At 51.7% G+C, this 12,530-nt stretch overlaps 1 protein-coding gene across 1 annotated transcript in view; it reads right to left on the bottom strand.

Annotated features, from left to right (window-relative positions):
• CASZ1 (castor zinc finger 1) overlaps nt 1-12,530 on the bottom strand; it is a 155,445-nt gene that overhangs the window by 120,817 nt on the left and 22,098 nt on the right. The window contains exon 2 of the mRNA XM_070768868.1: nt 895-1,041. The gene's annotated coding sequence lies outside the window, so the exon portion shown is untranslated. The remainder of the gene's footprint in view (nt 1-894; nt 1,042-12,530) is intronic.

Here is a 12,530-nt window from a genome sequence, read left to right as displayed (position 1 = left end):
AACCCTCCCCCCATGGGCATCCCAGGTGGTGTAGTGGTAAAGAATCCGCCCGCCAATACAGAAGACGCAAGAGACACGGGTTTGATTCCTGGGTCAGGAAGAGCCCCTGGAGCAGGAAATGGCAACCCATTTCAGTATTCTTGCCTGGGAAATTCCATGGACAGAGGAGCCTGGCAGTCCATGGGGTTGCAAAGAGTCGGACGTGACTGAGCACACGCACATACATCTACCTTATGATCTGCCACATTTGACACCTGCAGGCAAATATCTGACAGTACCAGCCCCATAGGCTACCCATCCCAGGTGTAAGTACCTGTCTTAAGCATGGGGCTAACTTCCGAGCCGGGGTCAAAAATACCTGTGTCCTCTTCTCTAAGGTGGGTCCTGCCTGGGCTGGAGGGCCACCAAGAGAGCCCCAACAAGTCACACCTGAGCTCAGAGCAGAGCCAGAGTTGCTGGATACATAGATGGGTTGTACCGTTCCCAGAGATGATGTTCAGAAGTGACCCGTCAGGTGGCTCCAAGAGGCATGTTTGCCACAGGCCTCACCTGGAGTACCTACACGCTGCCAGCACCACCCGATGTCATACAGTGGTGAGGCCGGGAGGATTCTTCAAGGTCAGTGAGTCCCACCTCTTTATTTCACTTGTGGGGAAACAGAGGTCCAGAGGGGAAAAAGCAGTGTGATGAAGCAGAGCCAGGGCCAAAATGCAGGTTCCTAGGCCCTGGCTCTTTTCTCAAACCTGCATATTCTCGGTTTTGCTTAGGGGAGTTAAGCTACCACCGCTGAGAAAGGCCAATACAGTCTCTCCCCTAAGAAGGAAACCCTGGCTGGCCAACGACAGTCCCACCCACATTTCTCAGTGACATCTTGGGAATCTTGGGAGTGGTTACCTTTGCATCCCAAGAACCTGGGGTCCGAAGTCCATTCCCACACACACCACGGGAGCAGCAGGACCCCCTTCTATAGGAAGGGCTGAGGCAGCAGGAAAGGCAGGTAAGATGGATGGTCTTCACCTTCACTCAGTGAGGTCTGTTTGCCTACCAAAAGGAGAAAGGAAAACAGATTTATTTGGCTATTGTTGAGACCTACAGAGCTACTCAGAGAGAAAGACAATAGAGGGTAAGGTTCAGACACCTTGCCCGGCAACTGGCCAACAAGGTAAGAGATTCTCAGGCCTTACCTAGCAATCGGCAGCTGGCATCACCGTGGTGCATGCCATGCCTGACCCTATAACCAATGTACCCTTTGCACGATTATTAGCCAGCTGCTACAAGGTTGTCCCACCTAAAGAAAGAATCAAATGGGTAGAAACGAAAATAAGCCAATCAGGTGCCACCCCAGGTAACAACAGAGTGACCACACCCTAGACTCGGCACCGGGGGTGAAAGGTCAGGCTGACAATGAATCAAGCTGACATTGGAAACCAGATCAGACTCACACAACCAAACCAACCCTTGGCCTCTCCAGCCTCCTGTGCCCTCCAGACTTCCCCTTGACCAGCTCCCACCTGCTCCCCTGACCCCCACAGTGGCCTTATGGGAGTCTCTAAAAATGGAATAAGCAGGTGTCTCTACAGCTACTACGATGGTGAGTTTGGCTTCTTCTCTTTCTTTCCCCCTCCCCATGCTGGCTCTGTGCCCTTACATCTCATAAAAAAAAGAAAAGAGGGTACACACACATGCCCCCCAAAAGGGGGGCATATCATTTGTGATATAGGTGTTGGGCCAGAAAAAAGTGGCCAAAGAAACTTGGGAGGTTTGCCCTGCTACCGGCAACCTTTGTGTCAATTTAAGCAAATATTGTGGTGTTTCCATGGTGATTCCTGTTTTGAATATCCACTACACTCACTTTTTAAAGGGCTTTTCCTGTTTGCGTTTCAACTCCAAACCTGTAAATATTTTCAGCCTTTTTAGAAAAATTAGCCCATGTGCGTGCAAACACAGACACACCACCACCGACACACAGCCTCCCGGGCCTGGAGTTCCAGCCTCACAGATGTGAGAGTGGGGTGCAGGAACCCCGAGGGGGCTGTCTCTCTGGTCTCACACCCACCTGGCACACACAGGGCTGGCATCAGGGAGGGTGGAGCCTAAAAGCCCGGTCCTTCCCTTCCCCCTTGCCGGGTCACTGCAGCACCCGCGCCTGGCCTGTGTATTCCTAAAGCCTGTGAGTGGGCTCGGCCCTGACTCCACAGTGTGGCATGGTGTGGGCAGCTGCTTAGCAGGTTCTCCCACTTGGCCCAGCCCCTGGATCCCCTGGGGCCTCCCTGGAGTGCATGAACCCCTCCTCTCCTGCTTCCCAAGGTTGGGCCATGAGTGGAAGGGGGTAGTCGGTACTCTGAAGGCCAGAGTTTCCAGCACCAGTTCCACCCCACCTCTGCTCTGGGCAATGCCACCGAGCCCAGCTCCCCGGAGAAGCTTCGGGATGGCCCTGCAACAGTGGTCCTGGGCTTGGAGCAGCCCAGCTCCCACCCCACCCTTCGGCAGGGTTAACAGCGGGTTTCCTGGTTTCCATGGATTCCCGCCAGGCCCCTAATGTGAGTTTCGTGTGATTTGGGGGAAGTGAATTTCCTTTGTTTTCCAGTTTGGGAATATTTTTTTCTTTAAAAAAGAGGAAAAAACACTTTAATGGGAACTTCAGGGCTACTGAGAGACTCACTCCTCTGGGCTCTGACACGCCTCTCACTGTTGGTTCAGAACCCCCCAAAGCCTGGGGCAGCTCACCCACTGACCAAGCATCTCTGAGCTGGAAGATGGGGTGCCAGCCATCACCTACCACTCCCTACCCCCAGATCACGCTTCTTCTGGGGGGGCTGTACTCAGATATCCCATCAGAAGGACTGCTGCCCCACCTGAAAGCCAGCTGCTTACACAGCTGGAGGATACTTCCCTGCTTCCAGGCACACACGTTTCCCCAGAGAAAAGGTCAAGAGACACGAAGGGTAGGGTTCCTCCCTGGCTCCTGGCAAAGAGCTAGAAAAACCTGAGTCTGACCACACACAAAAGGTGAACATGAATAAAACCAGGGTCTTACATCCTAGTTCAGAAGGGGTTTTCCAGTTACAGGGGAAGGGGGTCTTCCAGACCCTGGTGGGGACTTTGGCCTCCTCCAGCTGAGGGAGGGGCCGGTCCTGGGCAGAGGGACCTTCTCAGCTTTGGCAGTAAGAACAACCGAATAAAGGGTGTGGCCAGGCCTTCTCCTCCTCCTCCCCATTCCTGCATCCTCCAGCCCTGCCAGGGTGCGGCCATGCCCCAGGACCGTCCCCAACCAACTGGCCTGACCCATTTACCAAACCAGGGCACAGGCCCCAGGGCCTGCCATGGTCAGGGCCCTCCCACAGCACAGGCCCTAGGGCCATGGCAGCAGCAGGAATCTTGGTCAGTAGGTTCAGAGCCCAAAGGCCCAAGCTCTCTGGCCAGCAAGTGAAGGGGTGAGAAGTCAAGTGCAGGCACAGAAATAACGCTGGGCTGAGACTCAGAAGACGGGTCTGAGTCCCAGTTCTGCCGCTTAACTCACTGTGGGCCCTTGGACAAGCGACGTACTCTCCCCAGGGCCCAAAACTTCCTGGGCCAACGACGGTGACGCCTTCTTCCCGCCTACCTAGCAGACGCGGAGGACCAGCAAGGACGTGAAAGGCCTTCAGAGCGTTCTAGAAACGCTCTTGACTCCCAGCACCCTCTTCTTGCAAGTCTCTTCAAGGTAACTTTTCAGAATCTACCTCAAGCAGGCCCATATGCCCCTCCACTCCCTTCCTCGTGAAACCTTCCCTGTGGCATTTAAACTGGACTAAAGTCATTTGTGCACGAGTCTGTCTCCATCGTTGATTTTTAACTCAAGAGCAGAGACCAGGTCTTAATTCTCATTGCGTCCCCAGCATTTAGCACAACAGCTGGCCCGCTGTGGGCAGCACAAGTGTTTGTGAGATTGAACTAGTCCCTGATTTCATGTCAGAATCAGATGGGCCTGGCGCAGCTTCATCCCCCTCCTCCGACAGGAAATTTTATCACCTACTTTCATGCTGGCTTCTGTTTCGTTCCTCTAAGCCCCAACCTGTGTCCTGGTCTCTCCCAGCTCCTCCATCAACACCATGAATTCATAACTTTCAGGTTCAATGAGGCAGCTTGGTTACATGACCCTCCTCCAGCTGATTCTGGTGAGAGGTGATTGAGCACCTACTATGTGCAGGGAACATGGTGGGAGTGGAGGGCACACCCTCTGCCAAGAGGCCTATGTGAGAAGAAATTATATTAATTTTCCAGACGCCTTCTATTCACCAAGCAGCGGGCCGAGTGCTTGTGTATGTATGACCTCATTGAATCTTTACAACATGAAGTAGGAAGGATTATGATCCCCATGGGTAGACTGGAGAAGGCAGGCACAGAGATACATACCAAGTGACTTTCCAAAGATCATATAGCTCACAAGTGCTGGAGCAAGGCCTGGAGTCAGGCTGACAGGCTCCTAGGCCCAACTCACTTAAAAGTTCCCCTCGTCCCTACCCATGACTTCAGTCCCCACCCACACCTAATGTTTTTTCCCCTCCTGAATCTCAGTTCTCCTGCCCTCCAAACAGGTCTCCATCAAATCCTCAGAGTCACCCGAAAGCATTCAGAGATCACAGCCCAGAGGGAAGGCAAAGTCCAGGCTTAGGTTGGAAGGAGGTGAGGCCTATGGTGATGCACCTGGCGAGCAGGAGGAACCCCTGGATCCACCTGGTCAACAGGGTCCCAGCTGTGGGTATGACCTCCTGGAGAAGAAAGAGGTTGAGCCACCCGACGCTGTCACGTGATGGGATAAGGACGAGGCAGCCACCCAGGAAAGGGCCACTCTGAGTCAGGAGGCCCTCTGGGCATGGGACAACCTCTAAGTCTTCTCTCCAGACCCAGAGTAAGCCAAGAGGCTTTATCCCAGGGTGGGTGGGTGGGTACACAGAGATTTCGGCCTCCTTCCCCACATCAATACCTCCTGATGCAATGAACACCTGCTTCAGAGATGCAGGGCTGAAAAGCAGGGCCACAAGACCCCCTGACCCTCACCAGGTGAATGTGCAGTTGAGGCAGGGGTCACCTAGCATCTCCCCAGTGGTGAGAAGTCACGGGAGGTGTGGCAGGGAAAGATCCAAATCCCAGAGGATAAAGAGGTGGAAGATCAGGCCAGGTGGGGAGAGGACAGAGCCCTAATGAGCAGATTTCATAAACCACCTGGAGTGAAAACAAAAACACAGACGTGCACATTGCCCAACTTCAGGGCTGTATGGAAAAGGGGAAAAAAAAACAATAAAAAAATCCACATCTTAATACAAAAATCCTACACGATGTGTTGTGGCACGAAAATGTTTTTCATTGCATTTTTCATCTGTGATCTCACACAGCCTACGACGGGTACGCCCAACGCAGGAGGTATCTGATGGTACATAAACAGGGCAAACATACATACAATGAACCAAAACAAGGGCAGCAAAGATTCAGGTTGGTCCGAGCTGACATCGCATGGTTTCAGGTGGCCTCTGGAGATGGCTACACTGGCTCCAAGCATGGGCCCCCCTTAGATTCCTGAGGGAGGAATAAATGGGGCAAGAACAAGCTCCAGTGGAAAGAAACATGTGGAGTTCTGAGCACTCCGAACCAGCGGAACTGCGGGCCAGCTGGCTGTGTGGCTTTCTCCACTGACGGTGCTGTCCCGCCATCGACAGAGGCCGGAGAGGGAACGCACACCCCAAAGGCCCCTCCTGTGTGTCACTTACCCCACAGTTACTATCTGTCTCCTGTTTGCTCCACCCCTCCCCCCTTTTAATTGTTGGATGAGTTTACAGAGCTGTGTGCCAAAAACAATCAACTCTAGGGAACAGAGTTATACAAAATAGGGCGTGTCGCCAGAGGGAGACGGATATCCATGGAAACCGCCACCTTTTCTCAGTAGCCTAGGTAAAGCCAGGGGAGGGGGTTGGGAGGGGGGGGGGGCTCCACCCAGAACAGGGCCCCAGAAAATGCTGGGATCGCTGATGACCTGAGGGAGGCACGTCTCCTGGGGAGGATCAGGAAGTGGGGTCAGCCCGAGACCACCACCAGGGCAGGGCTGTTGGAACTCGAGTGCACACACACATGCTTGTGTGCACACACACACCACCTCACCAGATCACTGGGACAGGAGGCCATAGTAATTTCATGTACAAGCTTCGGAGTCAGACTGCCAGGTTTGAGCTGCCATTTACAAGCTGTGTGACCCTGGGCAAACAAACTCCTTTGACTTCTCTGTGTCTCAGTCTCTCCATCAATAAAATGAAAGTAATAATGCCCTTCCTGCATATGGTTATGAGGATTAAACACTGTATTATGTGTAACATGCTAAGAAAAGTAGCTGGCACACAGTAGGTGCTAAAAGTACTTGAGAAATTAAATCAGTCAAAAGGGCTAAATGAAAAGAAAGGAGGAATGGTTTCTAGCTTCTGCCCTAGTTGAGGAGGAAAAGAATGATAGTTCATGTTTATTAAGGACTATGTGCTGAGGACCTTAATACATTAATACAAATAACCATCACAAGAAGCCAGTGAGGCAGGTTATTATCCTAACTGGATAGCTGAGGAACGAAGACTCAGAGAAGGATGTGACCCACCCAAGGTCACATACCAGGAAGAGATTTGAACCCATGCCTGTCTGACACCTACACAACACGCTGCTTGGCAAGGAGAAGGAGAGGGAAGCGGGTGGGGAGGAAGCAAGAGAGGGATGGATGAGCTTCCAGGAGGTTCTCTTTCCAGACGGGACTTAGATGCACAGCAGTGCAATCCAGATGTGTTTTTTTCCAAGCTTACAAAGGAAAACGGAAATCCACCGAACCAGTGACCACCGATGGGAGGAATAAGTAGAGGAAAGCTGAGATGGTCAACAGCCTCAGGTATCCACATTCCTCAGGAGGTCCTGTTCCAATCCTGATCCCAGGAGACAAAAGATGCTCTCCAGAATCAAGAGGTCCCTGGAAGGGAGGCAGCAGAGTTAGTGGGTCCACCTCCCATCCATGAGGGCCCAACGCCTGGGAAAGATCCTGGGAAGAACCCAAGTGTCTGCCTTCTAAGAACCCAGGCAGATTCCTGGAGGGGACAGGGCACAGAAAAGGAGAACATAGGCCTCCCGTGTTGCCAGGTCAGGCCCAGGGATGCGCAGGAGGCCTGGGAGGCTGAGAGCTGGAGTCAGAGGCTGCCCACCCTGAACGGTCTGGTTCTTACCCTGCTCGGAGACGGAGGCCACACAGGCTTGGTGGCTCAGCCCTTTCTGCCATCGACCACCCAAACTCATTCAGATATTTCCTTTCTCACTTGCTTTTTAAAAAAAATTTAATGTTCTCTATAATTCATCCGTCCCAGAAGATAATCGATAGAGCCCGTAATGAAAATCTGAGCCATATTTTATGATCTGCTGCGAGCAGAAAGGGCCACATCAGCAGGTCCAGTTTCGGTGCTCCCTATCTGTCTTACCCACTGCCCCGGGGATTACTTACCCAGCCAGCCCTGCCCACAGCCCCCCACCCAGAGCTCTGCCCTTGGCCACCCAGGAAGGCGTGGACTGCCCAGCTGGTAAAGAGACTCAGGCCACCACCCTGGCATCACCCTGATGCTCACTCCACCAACCCCAGTCACAGGATGGTCACCCACCATTGCTAGTGTCTTTCTGAGTCTTTCTGAAGCTGTCCCCCACCCCCCCCGCCAGCACCCTTGGCACGACCACCCCCCCGCCCCCCACACCCTGGAATCTTACAACCATCTTCAGTCAGGGCCCTTCCAGAAGCCAGAAGACCCTCACTAGGACCTGGAGGCCTGGGCAGGCCTCAAGGAGCCAGGCCAGCTCCCACCGTGGCTTTTGCTCCCCACCAAAAAAGGCCATCCACTCTTTGGGGACTCCCGGGGTGGGGGCGGTTCCTGAGGAACACCTAGGACCCTCTGGTCAGTGGAGGGAAATAATGATTGCTCATTATTACCACCTCGAGCACATTCCTCCTCTTCTTGGTCTCTGCCCTGTGAGGTGAAGGGTGTGGATGAGCCAGTCTGAGGGGATCCATGGTGGGCTGAGGGGGACATCCCCTTCTGCTCCGACAGGACTCACTGAAAGAAAAGCAGAGTCCCACCCCTTTCCCTGGCACCACTAGTGAGAGCCAAACAACAGGTGAGGCCAGGCTCCTCCCAGAACTCTTTGCCGCTTGGCACCAATCAGAGAGCGCCACTTCACCAGTTCTGGGATGGGTGACCCAGGGGGCCCAATCAGAGCCCAGAGAATGCTCCAACATCGCAGGAACAAGGACTGAAACCAATAAGAAGTGTGATCCAGCCATAGTATGGACCACTACAGTCATCAACAGACATTTACAGAAAGCAGGACATTGTTAAGAGACAAAATTCATATGATTCTACCATTTAGAAGGCTGTCCAGTAGAACTCTCAGTACTGTTCAGTATGGCAGCCACTGGCCAGGTGCAGCTACCGAACACTGGAAACGTGGCAAGTGTGACTGTGGAGCTAAATTTTTAATTTTATTAAATTTTAGTTTAAGTGACCACACATGCCTAAAGGCTACTGTATTGGACAGCACAGGTTTAAAGAAAGAATTTCTTAAATGTAAAAAAAAATTCTTAATAAAAGATTTAAAACCTGTATCTCAAGGCAGTAGAATAATCATTATTAACTATAACAATAGAAAGTATTAATGTTTATGCCATGTGTCAGGCTCCGTGGTCAATAGTTCAAGCAGATCATCACACTGAATTGTCACTGTCCTCCAAGATACATATGAGCATTATCCCCACTTTATAGATGAGGAAATTGAGGTTCAGCAATAAGAAGTAACTTACCCAAAGTAACAGCGCTGGGCGGCAAAGATGGGTCTCAGACCCAGGTCTCTCTGTTGACCTGATCTGTACTTTTAACTACACTATGTATTTTTAAACTATTCTCTTCACAGGTTTTTGTTTGTTTGTTTGTTTGTATTTTCCAATGAGCCATGAACATGACTTGTAATCAGGAAGAACATGTCTTTTTTAAAAAGACCAAAAAGAGGCAAATTATTTTTCCCCAGGAGGGAAGTTTGTGGAGAGATTACTGGGGCCCCTGGCCAACTGGGCCTCCAGTTTTTGAATGGAGAAAAGAGAAGGCAGTGTGGTTGCAGGTCCCCTCTGTCCCTGCTGCTCCTACTGCCAGATGCCTGGTGCTTAGGGGGCCTCAGGACGGACGATGGTGGGCTGAGGATCCTCCAGCAGCCAGGCTGCCAGTAGGATCCAGTTTCCTCCCAGCCCCACCCTGGAGTCAGTTCCTAACAGGTTTCTCAGCAGTTTTGCAATCATCACCCAGGTCTGCATCTTAAAGAAGGCAGCAGGCCACAGGGCTGTCTGCAAAAGGCAGCACACGCCGTTCTTATCATGGACCACCCCTGTCCCACCACCTTCTAGTTGTTACTGCTGTTGTTTAGTCGCTCAGTTGTGTCTGATTCTTTTGCAACCCCATGGACTTAGCCTGGCAGGCTCCTCTGTCCAGGGGATTTCCTAGGCAAGAATACTGAAGGGGGTTGCCATTTCCTTCTCCAGGGGATCTTCCTGACCCAGGGATTGAACTGGCGTCTCCTGCATTGGCAGGCGGATTCTTTACCACTGAGCCACCAGGGAAGCCCCACGTTACTACCTTCTAGAAGAGCCAAGAGCTCTGGGCCAGCAGCCCAAGCCTGGGATATGCTATCTGCCCTCTGTGGGCATGGAGAGGGTTGTTCTCCCAGTGGGGGACTGTCATTGGCCTTGTTCACCCACTCTTGGGACTGCAATTAGGTTCAGAACAGGGGGATGAAGAAATTCCCTTTGAAAAATCTGTGATGAAGGAAAAAGGCCCAGCAAGTACTGAACCCGGCTAGAAATGGAATCAGGAAGGATTGGATTTTGAGTTGTTTTTGCTTTTTTTCCATAGCACCAACCTGAAGGGTGGGAGACAGGGAGCAATTATCCCCACTTGATCTGGTTTCCATTCAACGTGTTTTTTTAATCCACTGAGATGCACAGATTGTTCAGGTTTCAGGGTAGGCAGGATAAATGTCCTTACTTAGAAGTTTTTTATTATTATTATTATTATTATTATGGATTTTTGGTTCTGTGCTGTCTGCAGTTCTCTGTCATTTCCAATCTACCTTATGTTCCCCTTGGATTTATATATTTATTTTTGGGGGTTGGTTTCAGGTGCTCCTAGTTTATCAAACAATCAGCCCTGTGAGGTACACTGGGTGTTTCCAGAAATTACATCACAAAAAATCATGCAATTAAAGTGTAAGAGGAAAAAAAAACATAGCTGTTGCTTAATTTTGTATTTTAATTAGCAACTTATTGTAAATGTAGACTTTTAAAATGGAGGCGCCTAAGTAAAGCCAGTCAACAAGTTTTTCTAACGAATCAATTTCACCTCTTCCCTCCTCCTCCTCATGGCAATGTCATCTTCCAGATTTTTTTTTGCCCTCTTTTTTTTTCTATTCCACTTTTTACTTCTTGCCCAACACGTATTAGAAAAAGGATGTGTGTTAGTCACTCAGTCGTGTCCGACTCTTTGTGACCCCATGGACTGTTGGCCGCCAGGCTACTCTATCCATGGAATTCTCCAGGCAAGAATACTGGAGTGGATTGCCATTCCCTTCTTCAGGGGATCTTTCTGACTCAGGGATTGACTCCGGGTCTCTTGCACTATAGGCAGATTCTCTACCATCTGATCCACCAGGGAAGCCCCTGAAATAAAAAAAGTCAGGCATCCTGGCACCGAGGACTCTTACAGGAGCCCTTCCCTATATATATGACCATGGAAGAAACCTTGATGTGAGGGTTCTGGCTGAAGACCCAGTGTGCAGCTGCCACTGTGCCCATTGCTCTGTCCCCAGCCCTGTTTCACTGAGGCCAAACCCCTCTGTGCTCGGTCCCAGAGATATCCCTCTGCTCCTGGAGAGAGAAGAAAGCCCAGTGCAGCACAGAGTGCCAAGGCAACAGGAAGAGGGTGGAGTCTCAGGCCACCTGCAGCCTGAACAGATACAAGGTGAAGAGATGGGAAGCTCTGAATGTTGTGAAACCCAAGAGACCTCTGGTTGCCTGGAGGAAGTTAGAGAGAGGGCACAGGAGGGAAGGGGAAGAGGGAACACAGAGCCAGAGAATAGAAGTTGAAACCAGCAAGGTCTGTCCAGGTCGTGTGGCCGCACAGAGAAAGCCCACATCTGTGAGTCCCAGGCACCTCCTGAGGGTAGATCCAGACTGCCATCACGGGTGTAGAGTCCTGGTCTTCCCCTTGTAGAAAGCTCACAGCTCTGAACTTCCCTGGTGGTTAAGACACCACACTTCCAAGGCAGAGGATGTAGGTTTAATCCCCAGTCTAGGAACTAAGAGAGTTCACAGCTCAGGGGATAGGGGACAGGAAAGTCAGCTAATCTGCCCCTTTTAGCCTAGTTTCTGGGACAGAAGGCTGAGGATGGGGAAAGAGCCCCCTAGTTCTCTGTTCAATCCTGCCATCCCAGGAAGGATAGACAAGACTCAGATGTCCCAGCCAAGGGAAGACCCCTGGAAGCTGCTTATGGCCTCCGTGTCCGTGTTCACAGGGACTCATCTAAGCCCTCCTGTCATCCCAGAGGCTAGGCCAGCTTATTAAGCATAGGTGTCCACCTGAACACCAGACAGATGCATGCCTCCTACTCAGTGCTCCAAAAACAGTGCAGAGACACTGTGGAGAAACGCTCTTCTGGGGCAATCCAGGGTATTCAGTACCATGGGCAAAACTCCACCCTGGCCATTTTTTATTCTGAACAGGAAGAACTGCAATGCTGGGCTTAGGAAAGGTTGTCATTTACCTGCCCCTGCCTCATGACCACACTGATGGGGGAGGTGGGCACTCAAGAAGGCTCTGGAACACCTGGAGGCAGAATCCTGGCCCCTGCTCCCTGAGATTCCCGAAGAAAGGAAGGAAGAGAGGAAGGAAGAACCTCCTTCCTCCAGGGAGGAAGGGGCTGGACCTCCATGTCATCACGCACCGGTGGGAACCCAGACCCAACCTCACGACAGATCCTGCTCGGTTCAGCTTCAATCGGAAAGGAAGGCACTCATCAAACAGGGGCCAGGCAGGGATGTGGGCACCGAGATTAGGAATTTGGAAAACCATCTGAGGAACCCGGCCCTGGGAAGACAGCAACAGGATTTAATACCTTATCCCGGCTGTCTGGTAAACACCCTGAACCAGCCCCACACTCCGTTAGGCAGCCTCGGATCCTCAGGTGTGCTGGCGACGGGCAGGTAGAGGCAGACGTGGGCAGAGACAGGAAAGGGGGGGAAGTATAGGCCTGGGGGAGGGGGGAGGGAGGAGCTGGCCTGGAAGGATAGGATGGGTGGCAGCCAAGCCAGACAGTCAATGAAACAGCTGACAGGTGCAAGGAAGGGGGGCAGGGAGAACAGAAAGGTGAGCTGGGGGTTCAGAATACTTAGGGATATCACCGTCACACCCCAGGGGAGCTGAGTGGGATGAGAGGAAGAGTCAGAG

Source organism: Bos indicus, chromosome 16 (genome assembly GCF_029378745.1).
Source record: "Bos indicus isolate NIAB-ARS_2022 breed Sahiwal x Tharparkar chromosome 16, NIAB-ARS_B.indTharparkar_mat_pri_1.0, whole genome shotgun sequence".
Lineage (NCBI taxonomy): Eukaryota > Metazoa > Chordata > Mammalia > Artiodactyla > Bovidae > Bos > Bos indicus.
Note: the sequence above shows the minus strand (reverse complement) of the source record. Positions and strands in the feature narration are given on the sequence as shown.